Source organism: Corvus kubaryi, unplaced genomic scaffold (genome assembly GCF_017639235.1).
Source record: "Corvus kubaryi isolate FWS band 111438036 unplaced genomic scaffold, C.kubaryi_AGA036_p1.0 split1-131, whole genome shotgun sequence".
Classification (NCBI taxonomy): Eukaryota; Metazoa; Chordata; class Aves; order Passeriformes; family Corvidae; genus Corvus; species Corvus kubaryi.
In genome coordinates, this window is record NW_024582073.1 from 17,510,171 (window position 1) to 17,533,273 (window position 23,103).

The window sequence follows — 23,103 nt, forward strand, 5'->3', positions numbered from 1 at the left end:
TAAAGGGTGATGTAGGCAATGAAAGTGAGTCACCAAATAGAAGTTCAGGTGAGATGAAGGTAGCGTGAGCAGGGAGCACCTCTTTATTACAACTCTTCAAATTACCCACTGAGGGCAATTACTTTGTCACCTCCGTGTCCTTTCTGCAAGGTTTCCTTTCCTGAGATTGGCAATGTGCATGCACAACAGTGGTCCGTATCTGACAGGCAGAGACACAAGTAGTGTGGTTAGTTTTAATTATTTTTCAGTGAAATATTCACATTAGATGCAGAATGGAGCTGATTTAAATTACAGCTTGCCGGAAAACTGTGATTGACCTGCAAAAAGGTCCTACCATATTTAAAAAGATGATTATACTGGAGGAAAATGTTGAATATTTTTCCAGACAGTGAATATTAATTCTTATCCTAAATACCTAGTTTTGTGTGTGTGTGTAGTCCCACATGCATCTACATAGAGCTAGATTTTGTATATATTTTTTTTATTTTTTAAATATATTTTTTCTAGGTAAATAACTGCTTTGTGAGTTCCCCATAATCTCAGTAGTCTTTACGTTCCAGAAATCTTTGCAATGAAGAGCAGCTAACCGATATTTTTTGCAACCTAATAATTTTCATGTCAGCTGGAAACGTTAAAGAATATTTTGTAAATAATGTAGTATACATATGGGATGTGTATATGTCCTGTATGAAAGTCTCTGCCTTATTTTCACACTGTGGGGATGTAGGACACTTGCTCAGTTCTGGCTCTGATATGAGCATCTTCTTTCAATCTTTGTTATTACCACATCATATTTAATCTATAGATAGAAAGGGGACAGTCACATTCCCCCTCTCCTTCTGATTTTTGTCAACTCATAAAACTAGAAATCTGTCTCTCAGCCATGCTGCTTTTTAAGATTATAGTTCAATTGCATTATTGTTGTGTTTTCTTCCTTCTTTCCTGCAGTATAAAAGGCACTGAAGTATTTGCTTTAAAAATATAGAACTTGTTGAAAGTGGTTATGTTTTGGGTAAAATGACCTATTGATACTAAGCCATCCAGGGAAATGGGTGTTTAACAAACATAGGAAAAAAGCAGTGCACTCAGCAGGTTTGGGAGAACGGTATCAGATGTCTGCAAAGCAACTGTTCTTATGTTAACACTAGTGCTTCCTGGCTTTGAAGTGTACTGTAAGTGCATAAAGTGTATTGCCTAAAGTCCAGGGGGTTTTTTGCACTTTCTAATTCACAGTGAAAGTTTCTATTATTTCTTTTATCATGTAACAGCCATATCTAAATTCAGAAAATGTTATCAACAGTTCCAGGAAGAAAAAATCTTAATTCTGTCACAGAAAAGGAACTAAAGGTTAAAATAAGGGCTTTCAGGTATTACCAGAAGGTCCATGGAAAAAAAAAAAGTAGTAGAAAAGGGAAGAAATTAAAGAAGGAATTTAGTATTGTGTGTGAATAAGGAAAGGTGAGTTATGTTGCTTTCTGACAGATTTTGGTTTTGACATATGTTCCACATATTTTGTTTATTAAGAGTATTTTCTACTGTTGTAAAAGTTTCTGGCAGTGGATTTTAGCTCTTCACTGAGAAACTTCACCTGCCTGCGAGGGGACCTGGCTGAATGCACACAGCAAATACCTGGGGCAGCTCCACTGAAGTTGCTGAGTGGTACCGCTGTGCAAGTCATTCACCACTGCAGAACTGAATGAAACCTAAGACTGTTTACAGCCAGAGAGACTGAAGTCAGGATCCAGAGGTGTCTTTGAGGACATGCCCTTTATGGTCTCTATGCAGCATAACCTCGCAGTGAAGGGACTGACATCTCCTTACAAAAAATTGTACTTTGCAAACCTCAGCAAACTGTGATTTGATGATCTCAGCAAATAATGGCTTTGTCTGCAGTGCTTGGTTCTCCCCCTTCATGTGGTGGATCCTGCTGCCAGGTGAAATGGTATTGACCCCTGGGTTTTTGCTGCTCAGGGCCAGACACTCCAGGCTATGTGTCTAGGGGTGCAGCTGCAGGGCACGGAAGGGAAGAAGTGTGGACAGAAAGCACTGGGGAAAGACCATGGAGTTGGGAATAAAACTTCCTGCAGCCTGGCCATCGCTCTTTATATGTGTGGCGTCTGGAAGGGACTGTTTCCCTAGACCTCATCCTGGGATTTTCCAAAGGGAAATTTCCCAGGCAGAGCTTCTGAGCAAACCCCCACTGATGAAATGGGGGGGGGAGGGGGTCATTCACCAAGACCTGGGAGCCAACTGGGGAGCTGGACTAGTGGATGGTAGAAGTGGACCTAGTAGTAGTAAAGACTCAAGATCTTTATTAAAGGTTTGTTACTGTTTAATCACTGCTAGTCAATGTACCAGTCTTTATCTGAGAAGTTTGAAAAATGAAATAATAAAATAGCCAGCACCTAACCTGACAAACTTTAGATCCAAAGCTAACCCAGCAGTTAGCTTATTCAAATCTAATGAACTGCCTCGTTGTTTGAACAGTGCTGATAAGTTTTTGATAAAAGGCCTTGTATTATTGCTTTTGCACAGTTATATTGCCCTTGCAAAAGACAAATTGCTCAAAACAGAGGACAAATGTACTTCCTTAGAAGTCTTTTCACAGAAAATATATACAAAATTAATGAAATAAATGAAAAAGAAACACATAATAAACAAAAGAGTGACATTTATGTGCAGGAGACATATAAAAATTGCCTTTGCAATAGAAAAGACATCTTGATTGTGAAATTGGCTACTGTTGGAATAGCACAATTTTAGTAATCTCTCTATCCCAAGCACAATATTTTATTCTTACTTTCCTTCAAATCCATCACTCAGTTTACTCTACAGGAGTTTTCACCAACAAACATTGTACTGACTGTATCAGTAATTTATATCTGATAAGAAATGAAAATATTCATGGATTTCTGCAAACTATGTGCTGGAAATGTGGCACAGAATGATGAATAGCCCATAATATCTGAAGGTATTTGTGTCTTCTGTTATCTTTAAAAAGACAGATTTTGAAAACACGTGAGATCTAAATTTTTTACTTTGTTACAGTAGTTTAAGTAGTGCAGTTCGTCTCTAGAAAATGAGAAAATATTCAGATACCAGCAGCACCACAAAATCATGTTCTCCCACTCTCCCCTCCTGCTGACTAGGGGGTCTGCAGATTACTGTGTATGGCCTGTGCTGGAACTAGGGAGTTTGAGATGTATTTTTGCCTTTTCATGCAAATACTGGGCCTGGAAAACAGGTATTTGGAGGAATTACGGAAGGTGTGGTCACTGGAGTTCTCCTTTCCTCAGAACAGACCTGTGTACCATGGTTACATGTGCAAGTCTGGCCCACGCCACGGTCAAATCCCCTCGCAAGCTGTGCAAACTACATCGTCGCCTCTGCCTGCCTACAGCTGCTAAATGCCATGGTTTAGCCTGCTGTATTGCAGAATTCGCTCTGGGATAGGGCAAGGCAGAATCCATTGGGTCACTTTGCAATCACACATGGACAGTTACATTTTTTTATCTCAGGTAAAATAGAAAGGACATGTGCATTCTGTAACTGAAAGGCTGGATGTTGACAGAGGATGGATGATACCAAGATACAAACGGTGGCTGGGTCCTTACCTGCACTGCTTATCCGGAAGGACAGGAAGCACTAGAGATAGAACAGCTCTTGCTGCCTCCTGCAAATCCATCTGGCTGTAAAAAACCCCACTTGTGGTGCTTTGTTGTAACTGCTGCTGAATGGGGAGTTCCAGGACAGTTCTTATCTTTCTGAGTGCAATCACATTAAGAATAGTTCAGATCTTTCTCAGCACTCTGTGTCCAAATATTTTGTATGTTCTGTAGCTTAGCAATGCCTCCCAGGAAATATTACTCTGTCAGTAGGCAAACAATTGCTTAGCTTGAAAGAAGTGTAATTATTTAAGGCATGCACAAATGCTTTTGGCTGCGTGGTGCTGTAACATTATTAACTGTGGGGGAAAAGCTAGCTAGCTCTATTTCAGAAACTGTATTACCATTGTCCTAAAATGCAAAATTGCCGTAAGTCCTATCCTGACCAGAATTCCACATTTGCTCTTGATAGTAGATTGGATTTCAGAGCAGGATTAAGTAAATAAGTCATATTAAAATGACAAAATGGGTAAATAGAATATAATGTGAAATGAAATGTAAATTGGATTTAGGCAAACACTTTTATACAGACCTCCCGTCAAACCCTATCAGACTGCTTCAAATTCCTACTGTGATTTCTGCTCGCAGTTCTATTACATGTTGCCACTCAAGGGCATTTGATGTTTTCTCTCTCTGGAAATTCATTTGCATTTAAATGATTTGAAATAATCATAAAAGCCAAGTGCTATGAAGTTTGAAATTAGTTACTGTCTATAAATTGCGATGCCATTAAAAGATGATTTTGAAGAGCTTTGCTGTCTCAAATGTATGCAGATTAAAATCTAACAAAGTACACCTTGTTACAAAACTGTAAAGAATGGTGTGACATGGACTTAAATTGATTTATTCTCCTACTAGTGCCTATAAACTTTACATACTTGGGTTTCTTCTGAAAGTGGAAAAAACCTTTCATTTGCCTGCTGAATCTGAGCCAAATTCTGTTCTCAGATGGGCTTTCATTGGGTGTATCTGACACCAGTGCTTGCCCCTCAGAGTTTAATCTATACGGTCTATTAAATTTCTGGAAATGCTGTATGAATAGTTGGGTCTCATAATTTTTTTATGGAGGGAATAAAGGAGTGGGATCAGGAACAATGGAGGCCATTCACAGTTGGCAGCATGCGTATGTGCATTTATACCTTTATCTGTTCAGTTTTCCCCCTCTCCCTTGAATTTCAATGTTCTCCTGGTAGGTGTTTCTATAGGATCTTCTCTTGGAGGCAGCTGGTGCTCCTGGTATGTCACCCTGGAGCCAGCGTCGCCTTCTTGCTGATGGAAGGGTAAAACCTGGTTAGGAGCAGAAATACATTTTGAAATACTGAAGCCCTTTTGAAAGAGAGCTCTTTTCTCCATTCACCTCCAGACGAGCTTAGGCAAAATAGAGCTGTCACCTCATAAACTCATCTTCTACCTTGCCTTCCCTAGCACTCTTCCACTTTTAACCTATTCCTGCCTGTGAGACCTTGTTGCAGTATACAGCCTAATATAAATTCCTACTCTCACTTTGTTTATACCATTGGGATATTATAACTTTACATTTTTGGATACCGGCAGTACATTCCAAATATATTTTCCTATCCCCAAATCATTTTAAATGGACTTAACCACAAATATATGTTCAAATATGTCTAGTTGTATAACTTGATCTTAAGATATTTGTAACAAAGAAAGAGAAGTTGCCTTGGTTTATAGGGCTCAGAATGCGAGGATGGAACTACCTCCTTATAAACATATTTATGTGTGGATTTTTATTATTCAAAAGAATGAAAGAAGTGTGTAGAACATATCTTAAAGGGCAAGGAAAGGTTTTGTTTTTGTATTTCCTGTAGTTCAAAACCTCCTAACATAGTTTCCTTGAAGATAACTTTAGTTGTGTAATTCTTACACTTTCTAGTACAATAAAAAGTCCTATACTTGTTTATGTATGAGTCATAAAGCAAAGTAGCTGTCTTAAATACCTGTTTAATAAGCCACTTTTTTTTCTGAAGTTGTCTCAGTGGTTAGTGCAAACTAGCAGCTAATCCTTCCTTAATTAAAAGTGCAAATTCAGTGTATGCACACTAGTGCGGGGACAACACCTGGTCTCTCAAGTAAGGTTCATGGTTGCTACAGTGTCAGATTAGTGATGGGGAGTGGGGAGAGTGAGACAGGAATGAACTGTTAAATACATTATTGTTCCTATATCATGCCACAGGCCTCTTATGTTAGTGTTCTGGTGGAGTCCTGACTGACTTACTGGAAGGAAAATCCTGATAGGTTCACTGAGCAGCACAGGCTAAATAGCCCCAAATAAAGGATGACTCTGTTCAGTTCTGATCATTCCCTGGAAAATCAGTTGGAGGACAATGGATTTTGCATAGGAAATGAGAGGTGGACTAGTGGCCCTGAGCAGGTTTTCACTGCAAAAGCAATTCTGGCTTCTACACAGGTTTTGCTGAAAACCCTCTTGCCTGAATTATTGATCCAAAAGCGAACATTATTTCTGTCTCAGGGGGTTTCGTCTGAGCAGAACTACAGACTACCAGCACCTCTTTCTTTCACTGAAATGGCCTGGCCACTTTGCTAGCAACCATTGACTTCAGTCATTTTCCACAGTCTACTTCAGGAGCTTGGAACACGAGAATTTTGCCCATATCCATGAAGGAAGAGCCCTGGAGCAGCAGCACTGAGAAACTGGGGATAGTCGCTGGAAGTCTCATCAGTGCCTGAAAGTGCTGCGATACAACACTAATTTGGACAGGGATAAAGGATGCACCTATTCACCTTTGAACTGATCCAAGTGGTTGCTCCAGGTGCCTGCTTTTCCTTCATGAGAGAAAAAAATTGCTTGTGAGAAGAGTGGATAGTCTATCTTTCAGTGGGAAATCCTTTTTAGCACAATCTATAGAAAAGCTGGAAAAGCTTTCGTTTGAGCACAGTCCTCCATCACAGCAGGGTTTACTTAAACAAATTAAAAGCTTATGAAAAGACTGTTTTTTTTGATATGTCCTTTCAAGAAAGACATCCAATGAATGAGCTATGGTCATTGATTCTGTTCTGCTTTAAATCAATAGTCACAGACCACTAAAGAAAGTTTTGCAAATCATCTGGTTTTGAGAACTCTTACTACTCAAAACAAGATCTGGCAAAATAGATAAAAAATTACTCATAACTGCACATAAAATTGTGGCAGGAGATCTAACTGAAAAATATAACATTTTATGAACTCAGGGCAAAACAATATCTCCCAGAACATATTGCAATCTGATCTTTGCAGATGTTATTAAAATAATGCAGAGTTTGATAAAAATGCATAAATTATACTTTATTGTTGTGGATTATAAAATGTGTTCTGAAAGAGATGGTAAGCACAGCAGGCATTTTGCTTTATCTAGCTTGACAGCACTTCTTTGCCATTAAATGAGGAGGCATAACTTGATATGTGCAAAAGGCAGAGAAGGAAAGGGCCTAGACTGAAAACTTTCCAAAGATGGGACTATCTACTTGTGAGTTTACACAGTGCTTAGCACAGAGACCCTTGAGTGCTCAGCGCTCTCCCTGGCACAGACGCCAACATAAATTGCAGGAGAAACTTTCTTCTTTGTTCTAAATGATAATGTTTTCTTTATATTTTCAAAGCCTCATGTTCTTACAAAGAGCTTAAGTGCCCTTTTGGTTTCATCTGCCCTTTTTTCTTAACCACTCCCTACAGGCATTTTTTTAGCTGTGCTTTGACCTATGTGAAGAAACATAAAGTTTTGGCTCCCCAAACCTGTGTAAGTTCAGTATTGCAGCTCAGACCTGTCACTGTACAAGATGGGTTTGAGGGCCAGAACTGCAGCACTGAATTTAAAACATAGTGGGAGGTAACCCCATGTCCTACTACTGCAATGACATTTTTACTTTTAGGGTTTTTTCCCCTCAGGCAAGCATTTCTAAATGTTCTGGAATAGAAACTAACAGATGGGATTTCTTTAAAAAGATACAAACCACAGCTTAGGGTTTCAATCTGATTTTTTTTCTACCAGAAGGGAGGTAATTAATGATTCAATGTGCAGCCACCATGCACTGGAATTCAAGCTGCTGGAAATCTCATTTGTAACCATAAGAATGCAAAGGGACACAAAAAGCTTGATTTGTTTTTGTGGCTTTCCTGAGTTAAAATTAAACCTATTACCAAGAGCTGACAATGCAATATTGTTGCATTAAAGCCATGTTTATACTTTTTCATGCAGAATGTTTCCTGTGAATAACGACCTATTGGAATAGAAAAAAAAAAAGAATTTGTGATATTTTTTGAAGGCAGAGGTTAAAGTTATTATTCTACTGTTGTAGTATATGTTTGTAGCCACACATGCTGTGCCTACTGCCTGCATATTGTCTCTACTGCCTGCAGAGTTTGCTACCCTGATCACTGCTGGTAACAGGGATATTAGACATTCGCTAGACAATATCGTTCCTTTTAGTTATCCAGCAGGAGACTGAATTTTGTGAACATGCTGATTGTGTCCCAGATTTATCTTTCTGTAAGTCAGCTCTCTTTGGAGCCAGTGAGTTGCTCACTGCACCTCTGTTCTTCTCATTCATTTTTGAAGTTGCTCTGTTACAGATTTCCCACCTCCCATTTAGTCAGCTGTAAACAGGAGGCAACTGCTCCAGAGGAAAGTAGTTATGTAATCAATGCACTGATTTAGATTTGTTTAATATAAACAGGAGAATAAATTTAAATAAAGGTGAAATACTTGGTTTCTTCTCTGGAACTCGCTTCATGCAGAGGAGAAGTGCACTGGGACAAAGAGTTATCCCTTCTTTGCAGAGCCAAGAGCCTTGGGTGTCTTTTTGCACTGCCTCCAAGGAATGAAACCTCCAACAACGTGGCATTAGTCAGAAATAGCCTAAGTCTAGAAAGCATTTAACAATATGCTTAACTTCAAGCATTTTTTTCAGTCCCACCAACCTCTTTAACAAGGCACTTAGCATCCTCTCTGAACAAGGATACTTTCCTGGAGTTGGCCTTAACAAGGGAACAAGCTACTTCCTTTTGCTGTGCATTCTAATGCTCTTTGAGTTCTACCTCTTCTGCAACACCTCTGAGGAGCTGACTCTGCTTTAGGCAGGAAAAGGATAAAGGCAAAGGGTTAAGTAATCAGTTGTCATCATATCTTTGCATACCATCCTGGTCATCCCATGACTGGTGGTTTCTCTCATTCATCCACCCTTGGATCTTGCCCAGTAAATGTAGAAGGTCATACTTGGAGTCCCAGCACCTTCACCAGAGACTGACCACACAGAACACACCTCTGAAACAGTGAAATAAGTGCAGGGAAGGGTCGCTCAAAAGGTAGTGCAGGACTGCTAACTCCTTTCCTGCATAATTTTGGCCAACTGTTTGTGCACTTCTAATTATGCTTTTACTGCTGATTTAAATTGCAACACTACCAATATTTTCACATGGTCTTTACTTAGGGGGAAAGTAAGCAGAAGAGTGAACACTGGTTAAGGGAAATGAAAGCAAATCTGTTTACTGATAATATATGTGGCAACACTGAGACAGGTAAATGGTACTCAGGGATTGCTCTCTGCTCATGTTTATGATCTTCAATATATTTGTGCATTTCTCATTTACTGCCCAGGAAAAGTTTGCATTTCCCAATTACAGATGTATCATGACAATTTTGGTCACAACAAGGTTACAAATTCTGTCATTCGGCAGACCAACACTGCTATTTAGTAGTACTTCTGAATGTGATTTTACTGGTCTCTGTTCTCATTGGAGAATATACTAAAATTCAGATTAAAGGTAAATGCCTTCTTTATGCACTGGAGTTTTTCACAGCTTCTTCCTCAGAGAAGCTTTTCTTTTCCTCATTTAATCTTGAAAGGTCATTTTAGGAACTAAAAAGCCCTGTTGCCAACTTTTTAAATAATTATGATCTCCAATAAAATGCCATCTATTTTTAACATTGTACTTTTTAGTGCGTCTTTTTTAAAGACACAAGTAGATGGCTTTTTCCATGAATAATGTATGACTTCAGAAACTTTGAATGCTATGACATAAATTATCAACTACTTTTCCACTATTTGCTGATAAAGTGGGGGCGTTTTCCACACACTCTGTAGTCAGCTCATGTTTAGAGTCAGCTTTGTTTTGTTGCTGTATTTGAATGATGACATTTCATCATAGTTTATGCCACTTAATAGCATAAAATGTCAGAAGGAAATGATCATAACACTTCTGCAGATGATAAGTATTCCCTGCCTGTACTCTGTGAAGTAAGTCATGGTGCACTCTGTAAAGTAAAAGCAGACACTGTGGCAAAGGTACTGGGATTAGGAACACAGAGTGTGACTGGTTTAGCAGAGGAAACATCTAGAAGATACCTTTCAAAACATGGCTGAGGTCTTTCAAGGATGGGCAATATTGATGACAGTCAGAGAGAGCCCCCTAAGCTGTGTGCACGATCTGGTGGAGCACAATGGTTGGACTTCATGATTGATGGCTGAGTGACAGGGGCAGAGAACCCATGGGCAGTGCAGAAGTGTTTCAATATCCTCATTTGCCAGGGTCAACAATAGTGGTGATATATTTAAACTGGTAATTCAGCCATGAGAGCAGGAAAACACTGAAACATTTGAAAAAGGGGATGAGAAGAAAAATGAAGTGAGACTGTATTTTGGCAGTTAAATATTCAGCTGGCTTAATGTGCTTCAGGAAATAGTGATGTTTAGGATGAAGAGAAGAAGAAAATTAGTGGAAGTGGAGGAAACCAGATAACATTTTTTTCAGGCAAGAAGCATATTAAAGCAAATAAAGTACTGGAGGGGGAGAGTCTGCTGGGACCTGGAGCTTAGCAGAGAAGTGGTAAAGCAAATAACAGGAGTTAGAGAGAATAAGAGAGATGGAAACTGAAAGGAGAAAATAGCCTCACAGCACATGGAAGCAAAATATCTGGAGGAGACCCTTGGGGACACTAGTGTGGATTTATGTCCTGCAATTATAATTAGTGAAAATGAGGGGATAAAATGAGATTTTGAATTTTTAGGAGGACAGAACTCTTTCCAAGTATCAAAGTAAGTTTTATATTGTCCTTGTCTGCTAATTTCTTTCTGAACTGCCTCATCCATTGCTTGTCTTTCCAGAAAGCACCTTGCCTGTGACACACCCTGGGATGAACTGCACTTTTCAGTGGAAGAAACAAGAGGAAGAAAACTCCAGAGAAATTGCAAGATCCATTTGTAACAAACATAATAAATATCAATAAATTGCATGGTCAGAAATAGCACCGACAATAAACAGGATGTGGTAACTGGAATGAGCATATAAAGCAATGCTCATCAAATGATCAGATTTGCAGGGGGACAAGAGTATTTGTATTTTTAAAAATGCTTTTTGTCTGTCAGTTCCCTGGAAGAAGTTTCTGGTTGGCACCAAAATTTCATGAAGGAGTTGGACAGGCAGAAATGTGAACCACTCTTATACTTGGAAATCTAGAAATGTATGAATTCTTTGGCAGGCTCTGGATGCTGCAGAACAGGCCCTACATTCACCTAATAAAGCAACACTTGCTACATCTGTATGCCTTTTGGTAAGAAAGATAATGAAAATGTGAGGAATTTGTGTCCTTGAGTTCACACGTCTTATGAATGTTTATAAGAGCAAATATTTATTAATTTAGGATGGCTGTTTTAAGGATGTGTTGCAACTTGTTGTTACCTTGGAAATCACCCAGTCAAAATCATCAGGAATTTTTCAAATATCTAGTCATTGGATATTTTGCATAAACAAACTGAGTAACTTCAGAGAACTGACAGTCTTGGATAACTCAGAAAAGGTGGCTGAATATTTCAAATATTTTACTACAAATAATTCATTGTAGACTAGCAGCATTAATGTCAAATCCAGCTAGTTGCACAATAATTGAGGATTCATAAAATGTTTCTGGGAATCACCATGTAATTACCATTGTCTCCAGTGGTGGTACAGGAAAATAATATGCAATATTTCAAGATATTTAATTAAGAAGTGTCAGTGAGTTACCTTGAAGATAACTTCTATCACCCCCATATGACAGGCTTGTGTATGACTAGATGATGGATGAGTCCTCTCAGTATGAAAGACAGATGAACTGAGGAACATCAACATGATATGCAGAACTCAGGATGATGAAGTATATATAATTGTTATTTACTCTTTAAAGGTGACCTACAAATACAATGCTTTATGGTTAGTTTTCTTGTCTTCTTTATAATGCAATAAAAACTCTAAAAAGTTCTCCAGTAGAAACTGTACTTTTCTTTTTCCTTAGAAATTCTTGTCCATTTTGTTTTTCCCCAAAGACCTCTGATCCATGAGGGAAGTAACAGGTTTATGGTATCAGATATCAAGGAAAAAAAGATGTTTGTGTGAGGGTAATTTCTTCTGTGGTCTGCTTTGGATGTGGGAGCTGTTATGAATTCATGTGTGGTTTACAAGTAATGTCAAAGCAAAAACCAACATCCCTGTCTTGGGAATTGCAGAAAAAAACTTGTAGCCTTCATGATGAAAATGTAATATGAGATCAGGGACAAAACGGAATAGAGAATTTAAAGAAAGATGGGTCTCCTCATAGTTATTTCTTTCAAAGGAATTAAGGAACTACCAGTTTATGTTATTTAGCATAAACAATGGACTGTGTTCCTTGCTCAAGTAACTGCTCTCTTACATTCTGTGGGCTGCGCTACCTTACATTTTGACTAACTGCAGTTTTTCTCACTGTCACCACACAGCTGACTTGATCACAGCCTTCAGTTTGGGAATCCTTGCTTTTTACTCTGACTCTTGCTTACCGGCCCATTTGTCTTCTACTGTATCAGTGCCCTTCTCTGTGGACCCTAAGGTGATAATTACATTAGCTGTACTTCATCACAAGCTTGTTCGGGCTTGACAGTTGATTTTGGCTGACTATAATCAGCCTTGTCCCCACTTGTCATTGTCCCTTTGTGCAGTGGTTGAACATGACTCTTTCTACATTAGCAAGTACTGTGCTCCATTAGGAGTGGATCTGCTGAGTGAAATAACCTGCACTGACCTCTGTGCTACGTGCGGTTTTGGGGACTTTGTGCTAGTTACAGCCTGGTCTTGTAGGCTGAACACTCGTTAGTGGCTGAAACACATCTTTGGGTTTGTCTTCATCTGAAAGAGGTCTGGTTCGTGTGCTCTGAGACAGGTCTCTTGTGGAAATCACAGCATATAATGGGGAAAGGTTTGGGAGATTTAAAAATGCATTTCTGACCATCAGTGCTGAGGAAGGTACCTTTGCTGCTTGCTGATATACCCAGTGTAGTACTTCTTCACCTGGTCTAAAATGAGACAGGATTCCTAGGGTTTCCCTGTGTTAAAAGGTAGGTGGAAATATTTTTGTGGTTTTTCTACAACTAAACCTTCTCTTCCTGTGCTCAATTAGCAGAGGATATGTGCTCTTTTTCCTTAGTGTGTGCATCCTGACGAAGTGTAATCTGGGTTTATTCCTATGGAAGTATCTCAGTGGGATATCCAGCTGACTTCAGTGGATCATCTCAAAACTAGAACAGGTGAGCCTTCTTGTCCCTTCTAGCTCTTCAAGATGGTTGGGGCCCTTTTTATTCCCTTAGTCATAAATTTGGATATGAAAAGGAGAATAATTGCATGCATCTACACTTTCTCTCTCTCTGCTTTTTTGTATATGTCAAAGAACTTGATCAGTGTTGCTGAAGTCCATGGGTGTCTCATCTCCTTCTCTTCTTCATCTCATCTTCTTCTCTTTGCATGCCTTATGCAGCCACTTCTGGGAACAGTGCATATAATTAATTAAATAATAATAATAAAATTAATAATAGAAAAGGATTTAATTAAATTTTGTCAGTGAGTATAAATTTAAAATAGATTACTGGAGTTCACTGAAAGATCCTGCACATTAAGTAAGAATAAGTGCAGCTGAGACAGCTGATGAGAAAAATTGTGTTTGAAGAAATGCTCTATTTATTTGACAGGAATAATTATTTGACACAGGATTGAAAGCAAGGGCAGGGTCTACTTTTTGCAGTTGTTGCAATCACCAATGCTGGAATAAAGGCAGGAAGTTTAGGAGTTGAGAAAACTGGTTGTAGTGGATTTTGCATGCATGGGTCACGGGTAGTGTTGAGAGTAGAAGTGTGTCCATTCTGATTCTTTCACTGCAAAACCCCTCATGAGAGGTCATTGTCAACACAGCATTTGGTTCAATGGGGCCTTAGATTACATCAGAGATCCCACAAAGGTGCTCAGAACACAGTGACACTATGAGGGAAGGCTCTCATAAATGCGGTATTTGCTCATTTTTCTGTGATTCTGAATGTGACCTTGTGCAGAACACATGCAAGCTGACTTTGAGTAAACTATTATTTTATGAAAATGTGGCATCACTATTCTAAACTCTTTCTTTGTCTCTTTCTTTCCCGTGTCTTTTCCCTTTACTTCTATGGAGGTCCTTCATGGAATATCCATTATTTAATTTATTTCATTCTGCCTTTTTTCCCCCAAATATTTCTTAAATAAAGCTCTTTTCTTTTTTCTGCATTGTAGGTCAAGACTAGAAGCAACAATGATGCTTCTCTTTTTTCTAACACAAGCCTATACTTGTGAAGACTCATAAATAACTTCAATACCAATAAGCACAAGAAAAACTTGTTGACTGCACAGGAGACACATTTGTAGACAGAGTGAAAGCATAAACAATGTGTTCTCATTATTCCAAACCAAAAGAAAGTCAGCACTATGTGGAAAGTTCATAAGGATTGCACATCACAAAAGTATCTTGAGATGTTAGAAGCTAACAGCCAGATCTTAGCTACAAAAAATGGCCGTAATACCGCTGATGTTGCTGGAGCAATGGCAGTTCATACCAGACTGTCCTGGACTTCTGATTTTTAGTCTGCATTTTACACATGTTTTTTGTCATCAATCTCCATTTATCTCAATGACAAATGCATATTTCACAGTCAGAAGTAGACAAAGAGGTGCATTCATTGTTATAACTGATAAATTAGTGCCTTTGTTCAAACAACTTGCATTTACATTCACTGTTAGAGAAGGATAATCTTCTTAAAAATTTATAAGCTGACTATGCAGGTTAACTTAAATGTGCAGTCGTACAGTGTTGACTCAGAGTTAAATTTAGGAGCACTTTGCAAAACTAGTGGAAAGTAGAGCATTTGTTCAAACTTGCAAATGGTTGAGCTAAATATGTTGTGAGCATTCAGTCATGGGTTAGGGTCAAACAGTGTTCTCAGAGTGTTTTCTGTGCATCGATTGGTCTAATTTTGGAGATAATTTTGTATTTTATTAAAAACTAGATAAGGCTGTGAGGAAAACATGGACTCATGGGGTACAGAAAAAGACTGATACATAAAGCAAGCCTGATGTTCTGCTTCTCTTTGTGTGCCTTAGGCAGCCACTTCTGGGAACAGTATTCAGCTACCCGGGGTCAGGTTCTCTTTGAGCTGCCTGTGAGATACCTCCCATAGTTACACTGGGCATCCCCAGCCCATCTGACAGCAAAAGGATTTTAGTTTATCAATTATTTGTTCAGAGGCCTCCCCTAGTTCTTTGCAAGCTGGGATCTGGGCTTTCAAACCCAGACATGTACTGTCTGAGTAAATGTGTAATTCATGTGTGTAAATGCACAGTGTGCTCACATAAATCAGTTGCTCTCATCCACGGGTGACCAGGCAGCTGCCTAACTGGCCATGTTCCCATACAAATACCTTATTTAGAGACAAGAATTAGGCATCCATGATATATGGATGTCATTTTATGCCCTTAAACTGATTAATGGGAAAATTATTTTTCACCCTTTATTTGTTTCACATTCTCCCATCTCCCTCTAACGTGTCCCAGGACATAAAACACTCTGAAATGTCCATCCAGTCTTTCAGATTATAAATCCCTCTGGATAGGAGGATTTGCTTTATATGTTTTCTCCTGTGAGCCTGGTGTACTCTCATGTGCTAGGAAAGTACTTGAGCACATGCCTATAGTTCTCAGCAAGACCAGTGTCCAGGGGCTGTGAATTCACGTGCCGGCCCACCAGCTGTCTCCAGAGGTGCCATGTAGCCAGCCTGCAGACAACCACTGATGATGGAGGTGTCCTAAGGAGCTTGGTCCTCAGAGGGTGTGCAGAGGTTGTGATGGCACATGGTGAGCTTGTGCTTCCAACGAAGACAATACCTGAAGGCTCTTCCTCACCCCTTATAAGGGGTCCTTCTGTCACAGTGCACTGTTGGGGTAGAGGCCCATGTATTCTTATGTTAACTGATTTCAGCTGGGGATAACAGTCAGATCTAACCAATTTTTTTAAACATGACCATCTAATACCTGTTCATTTAGCACATTAAGTAGCTTTAAAGTCATTAAAGAATGAGTCCAGCTTCAGATGTTACTTGAAAATGAATGATCACTCCTGCCTGGGTATAGGATGTTTCTGATATGTTATGAGAGAGGCTGCAGAGTCCTACTGAATTTATTATTTAGCCAATGACTTGCTGACATCTGAATCTGCACAATTTGCTATGAATAATTTAAACCATAGGGAGCAGAAAGTGCAACTGAATTAAAAGACCAAAAAATGCTTGAAAATGCTTTTCTTGCTTAAAACTTGAAGATCAAAAAAGAAAAAATTGCAGTTTAGGATCACTCTGCACTGTACAAGAAACCAGCAGAGTTGCAGAGTTGAGCTCATTGGGTATATCCACTTTAAATGGCATCTCTTTGTAGTCAGTCAGGAAAAAGCTGGAGACATTAATAAGCAAATATTAAACATTTATTTTGTGTGTTTTTACTTGTCTTCAGAGGATCATTCTGTAAGCAATTTATGTTACCAGATAGGCTTTATTCCACCATTGTGTACAAATTACCTGTTGCTCACTTATTAATCCTGCTTTTCTGTTTCCTTTGCAAGCCAGTCTGCAAGGTGCAGAGCTTCAAAGAGTCCAGAGCAGTGTTGGAATACAATGTTGGAGTATTTTCTGGAGTTTATAATATGTATCACTGCTCTTAGGCTAAATTAGGAAAGTTTGAGATTTTTGCAGTAACCTTTGTTGTGATGAGAAGGATTGCCAAACTTGGGGTTTGGGTTGCAAGTTAATAGGCAGTGGGGGGCAGAGGAAGAACAGTGTCTTTTTGCTCTCTGAAGCACCATATCCTGGTGGTAGCAGATGGACTGGGTGCTGGCATCAATGAAATTATGTTCTCTTTCACTGTGATAATTGCAACACTCCTTGCTGACTTCCATGTTTATGATCACGGGTGAATGTGATATATTTCAACAGAAAAAGGTCCAGGAAAGTGTATTTTCTGTACAGTAATAAAGACAATAATAATCCTGGGTAAAATACGTGTGCTTAAGGTTGTAAACACACTGAGCAAGTGCAGTGACTGCTGGGCTAGATGTGGCTGTCATCACTCCTAGCAGTGAGATGTTCCTTTGCTGATGTTGTGGGTGAGTGAGTGGGGTTTGTGCAGCACATCCCTTCACGAGGCAAGAGGTTACTCTCATCCAAGTGGAAAGAGCTTCACTTGTGCCTTGTGGTAAAGGATAAGCAGCTGGGAACACTCACCACAGATCAGTGCTTTTTTTCTTAGCTGGCTATTTGCAGTTAGCCAGTTTTTTTAAACTAACTTATAGGTGTTTTGCAGGTCAATTTTTATGGCTTGCTTTGACATATGATGGAGGAGACTGCATAGGCTGAATGTTTACTCCCATATTTTCTTGGGACAGTAAGTATTTAACCGCTTAATAGTGCAACAATGTGTATTTAATCCCCCCCCGCCCCCCAAAGGCCATTCAGTCATAAATATCTCTAGATTTTTGAGTACAGAATTTGAAGTATGAGGTCACCAGAGTCTGTGTTCCACATGTTGATGTAGGAAGTATCCAGGAAGCATTTCTTGACCATGCTGTGTATCACATAGGCAAATGGCCATGACTCAGGTAGCAGTGAATTAAACAGCTTCCAAAGAGCACTTACCCTCCAGAAATGGAGAACTGACCTAAGCCATGATTGAAAATGTGTGTAAACAGCACTTACTTCACTCTACCACTGTTATACCAGGACCAGGAAAGACAATGAATGAGGGTGCATGTACAGCAATAAAATTTCCTATTTGTTGACTCGGTGTCCTGCAACAGTGTTTCAGTCTTTTTTTCTTTTGTTCCCCAGGAATTTATTGTTTGTAAAATTCTCTGTGTAACTATGATTTCTTCTAGAGGATCATCAGGAAGACCTGTAAGCTGTTTCCTGACAGGAGATTGAGAGAAAATGAACTGTTAACAAGAATGTTGCCTGCTGCCTGAATTGCCCTAATTCATGAAGGGGCATAAAGCTTAGACAAAAATTTATGGTGCCTTAGGCCTTGGAATGGCTCAGTTGTTTAACAGCATATTTGTGTTCATGCAAGCACAGATCTGAGCTGAACCAGAGCATCGGCCGGAGCGCTGCCATGGATGGATAGGGGCTCTTCAGGAAGGACCATCCCGGGGGATGGAGGGAATTCTGTCTGAGAGCAGCAGGGATGCACAGAGCTCTACCCTGGCATGGATGATGAGACAGCTCAGAACTTGCAAGTTAGGATTAGCAGGAATAATAATGTGGGTGTTTTTGAGCGGGGTGCCTGCTAGTGCCAGCCTGACTGGGAAGAACAGAAGAAGCCTTCTGCAGACAGCTGGAAGAAGTCTTGTGTTTGCATGCCCTGGTACTCATGGAAGACTCCAACCACCCTGATATCTGCTGGACACAACACAGCAGGACACAAGTAATCTGGGAGGTCTCTGGAGCGCAGGGATGGTGACTTCCTGATGTGACTGGTAGAAGAGCCAACAAAGGGAGACACCCTGACAGACCTGATACTTACAAACATGAAAGTTGTGGGCAACCTTGTCTTCAGTGACCATGACCTGTGGAATTCAGGGTTGTGAGAGGTGGGAGAAGTGCCAAGATCAGTATCACAATTCTGAACTTCGTAACAGATTTTGTCTTGTTCAAAGACCTATTTGGAAGGGTCCCATAGGACATGGTACTGAATACATGAGCAGTCCCTAAGGGCTGGTTGATTTTCAAGATCACCTCCTCCAAGCTCAAGAATGGTCCAGCCTGACAAGCAGGGAAGAAAGCAAAAGTAGTAGAAGGGCTTCATGGATGAACAAGAAGAGCAAGGAAGCCTTATCCTCATTGAAGGAGGAGTGGGGCAGAGAATATTTAAACAAATTGTGCATGCACAAATTCTTAGACTGAAGGAATTTGAACAATCTCCCTGTAGAAAGAGGATTCTCTGTTACGAGCAGCTCTTCCACCTTTTCGTGACATGTGAATTTAGTTTTTTTCTTCTGAAAAGAAAAATCAACTGAAAGCTGATTTACTTTTCTCAATATAGCCACTTCTCTAACCTTGCAAACACATTTCATAGCTGCAAGGTGATAGTAAAACTGTTTAGAGCTCAGTTTAAAACAAACAAATACGCATCTGGGCAAGAAATAGAAACAATATTTGTAAACAATTGAATACACTAAGTAATCTTAAGACAAAGTAAATAGTTTATGAGATGTACATAGTTAACTACTATCTACTAAAACTATTATCAAGAATAAACCACAAACAAGGGAAAAGGGCAATAGACGAGAGTATATCCTCAATGATAATTTGACTGGCCCTACAGTTCAACATTTCTTAGGGCCATATTGACATATTTATAAGATAAACATTATATTTACAAAAAATGATTATAAAAAAACCCTGAAAGCGGTCCTGAAACTGTATCATTTGTCATGTTTTATTTTTTTGTGTATCAGAATCTGTTAATTAACTGCATTGTTATATTTTTGTGAGAGATATCAATTTATCCAAGCTGCTGTTCCATTTCAAAAGATCTCAGAATAAGATTCTTCACCTATTCAGTTGAAAGCTCACTATCCCACAGAGCCATTTTTTAATCACTTCAATGCATACCTCCTTAGAGAGTAGAAAGTGTTCTTGACTTTATTAAAATACATTTTGTCTTCCAAACTGAAAACTAATCCAGATTCAGAGTCAAAAGATCATCATGCTCAGTTCTAAAAGATTTTTTAATTTTTTGGTTTTGGTGTTAATAAACCTTGAAAGTTTGCATATTGTTGCTAGTGTATACTTTGATCAGTGGATTTGAAATGCAAGCTCTTTGGCCGTGGCCCTTATTTTCATTACATTCAGGCAGCACTGAATACAGTGGAGACCAAACTCATTCAGAGGCCTCTTAATGCCAACAGCAATATATAACAATTATAGAAAGAATATTAACAAGCACACATGTTTTAGTGAGATTTTTTTTTTAATTTCTGTCCCTTACTTGCCCTGTGATTTTTGACCTGAGGTCCTCTGTAAGAACTGAACAGGATTTTCTAAATATTATTGTGTCTTCCTGAAAAATGTGTTTCTAAGTTGAGTTTGGTGATATAAATGTCCTCTTCCCAGCTGCAGATATCTCTGTCCAGAGACGTTTGCTTTTCATGTACCAATAAGATAGTTTTTTCCCATATGATTGAGCAGGTCTGTGAGCAGCACAATAAAGGAGACAAACATGAGGGTGCTGCAGCTGGCCATAATCCTATCCTCCTCTCCTGACCTCTGTTAGATGGTTTTGAAGTTATTCAACACAGCTTTACTCCTGGATCTGCTGTAAAAGTCTGCTTGGTGAAAAATTAGAAAAAAAAACTTGAGGAAACAAAACAAACGTGAAAAAACTTGTAAATACAAGTCTTCATGCCACTCTTTTTCTCCACCCAGTAGAGTGGTTCAAAATGTGGAGAAGCCTGGTTAGGGAGTGATCAGCGACTGGAAAGTGGCATTGGTGCCTGCTTTCTTGAATTCAGGACAACAAAATGCAGAACAAAGATGCTCTGAGCATGCATAGCCTGCCTGCTTCCAGCTTTGGTGGATACAGAGCTCCTCAGTAGCTGTAGGAGCTGTAGCAGCTGGGAAGTTTAGTAGCAGTTATTCAAGCTAAAGATGTTCTCACTGTTTTACTGGCTTGGCTCTTAACTTGTTTCCAAAACCTACAAATGTATATTATATCTTGAGAAACTATAGCAATTGTTTTGGGTTCTGGTTTTGTTTTCTTGCAGACTACAAAGAGCATTATTTTAATAGAGTTCTGTTTTACATTAGAACTTCATTAAAATGTATTTTTTCTATCCTGGCACAGTGCTTCTGATAACTGACATCCAAAAACTCACCTCACCCAAATGAAAGATTGATCTGATCCCCATTTTCAGGAAAAGATATAATGAGTGATCAATTGTGGCTTGAAAACTTGGATAGCAGGTTCCAAAATGAGCAGTATTTATGGCTGTTTTATAAGCACTTAAAAAATAGGACAGAAATACCAATATAGCCTTGACTACCAAAGTGACTTTATAAAATCTCCATTTAAATTATAATGTCTTGAATTTAATGCACTTTAATGTTTTTAATTTTGAATTAGGAAGGAAAAGGAATTCATGACATTTGCACTGTGTGACTCTGCTATGTGGAAACTCACAGCATCTCATAATGGCTTAGACGGCAATAATAAATAAACAAAATGGGCCTTAGGCTATTTTTTTTCTCATTTGTATGCACAAAGATGTCACCAAAGTTGCCTGTTTTCTCTCTGTAATGGTAACACAGTCCTTGTTTAAACTATGGTTGTTATAAAAGTCAGTTACCATTATCTTCCTAATAGTTTTTATCATATGGTTGCACTTCTGAATCCACAGTATCTCTTCTGCTTGCTGTTGAGATGTAGTTGAAAATTTGGACACAAGTGGGTATTTACCCATTTAATAAAGAAATGTATAAAAAAACCCCAATGCTTTTGGACATTCTGTATTGCACTTTGGTTTTCCATATCATAAAAAACCCCAGTGCTGGAAGCACAGTAAACAGGGATGTCTGGGTGGGACTTGGCCATGGTGAAGAACATTAGGAGGAATTTATTTGCAGTAAGGGTGATTAAACATGGAATGGGCTGCCCAGGGAGGTGGTGGAGTCACTATTCCTGGAGGTGTTTAAGAAAAAACTGGAGGTGGCACTTTTTGCCATGGTCTAGTTGACATGCTGAGCCATGGGTTGGACTTGATGATTTCAGAGGTCTTTTCCAATCTAACCGATTCCATGATTCTGTAGTTATTTCAGGTGTCATTTCATGAAAAAAGTTATTTCCCCATGTAACCCCTCATGGACATCACAGGCCTGATGTTTATTCACATAGTCAACATGTAAAACACAAAACACATGAATGCCCAGATAAGTCCTGCAGCTTGCTGCTCTTTGGGCTCTCTCAGTCACTAGTCACTTCAATTTCTATTACTTTTCTCTCCATTTCAACAGCTGAGTATTCATTAGCAGCAATTAAAGACAGGAAACCTAAATCCCTTAGCTACAAAGCCTTTCACCTTTCACCCCACTCAAATACAAAACTACCTTTAAACCAGAAATGATAACTAGAACTTCTCATAAAGAACAACGATCAAACCTGTGAACCTACAAATGATGATATGCAACCTAATAAACCACTAAGCAACAAAAAAAGCCAGTTAACTTATGCCCAAAATACAAGAACTTCTTTAAATGTCCCCTGGCAGAGCTTGAGACCATGTCCTCCTGTCCTATCACTGGTTACCTGGGAGAAGAGACCAAGCACCACTTAGCTACAACCTCCTTGCAGGCAGTTGTAGTGAGCAATAAGGTCACCCCTGAGCCTCCTTTTCTCCGGGTTAAACAACCCCAGCTCCCTCAGACATTCCCCATAGGACTTTTGTTCCAGACCAATTCTGTCTCCCTTTTCTTGAGTCTCTTCAGCACGTCAGTGTCTTTCTTGCAGTGAGGGGCCCAAAACTGAACACAGGATTTGAGGTGTGGCCTCACCAGTGCTGAGTGCAGGAGGTCAATCACTGCCCTGGTGCTGCTGGCCACACTATTGTTGATACAATCTAGGATGCTGTTGGCCTTCTTGGCCACCTGGGCACAGCTGGCTCGTGCTCAGTCACTGTCAACTGGCACCTGCAGGTCCTTCTTCCCTGGGCAGTTTTCCAGCTGCTCTGTCCCCAGCCTGTAGCACTGCCTGGGGTTGTTGTGGCCAAAGTGTAGGACCCAGCACTTGGTCTCATTAAACCACATATTGGTGTTCTCAGCCTATTTATTCAGCCTCTCCTCTGCAGAGCCCTTCCGCCCTCCAGCAGATTGACACTCGCACCCCACCTGGTGTTGCCCATGAATTTAGTAAGGATAGACACAATCCTTTCACCCAGATCATCAGTAAAAATACTGAATAGGACTGGACCCAGTACTGATCCCTGGGGGACATCACTAGTGACTGGATGTCAACTGGATGCAGCATTATGTTCTTGAATGAGAAAATTCAAGGCTATATATAACAATGTAATTCAAAAGAGTT

General features: G+C 39.5%; 1 long non-coding RNA gene across 1 annotated transcript in view; it reads left to right on the forward strand.

Moving 5' to 3' along the window:
• LOC121676561 overlaps positions 1-21,517 on the forward strand; it is a 124,729-nt gene extending 103,212 nt beyond the window's left edge. Inside the window, exons 10-12 of the long non-coding RNA XR_006020506.1 lie at positions 10,785-13,214; positions 17,335-17,415; positions 17,906-21,517. This is a non-coding gene — a long non-coding RNA (uncharacterized LOC121676561). The remainder of the gene's footprint in view (positions 1-10,784; positions 13,215-17,334; positions 17,416-17,905) is intronic.
• Positions 21,518-23,103: the final 1,586 nt, after the last annotated feature.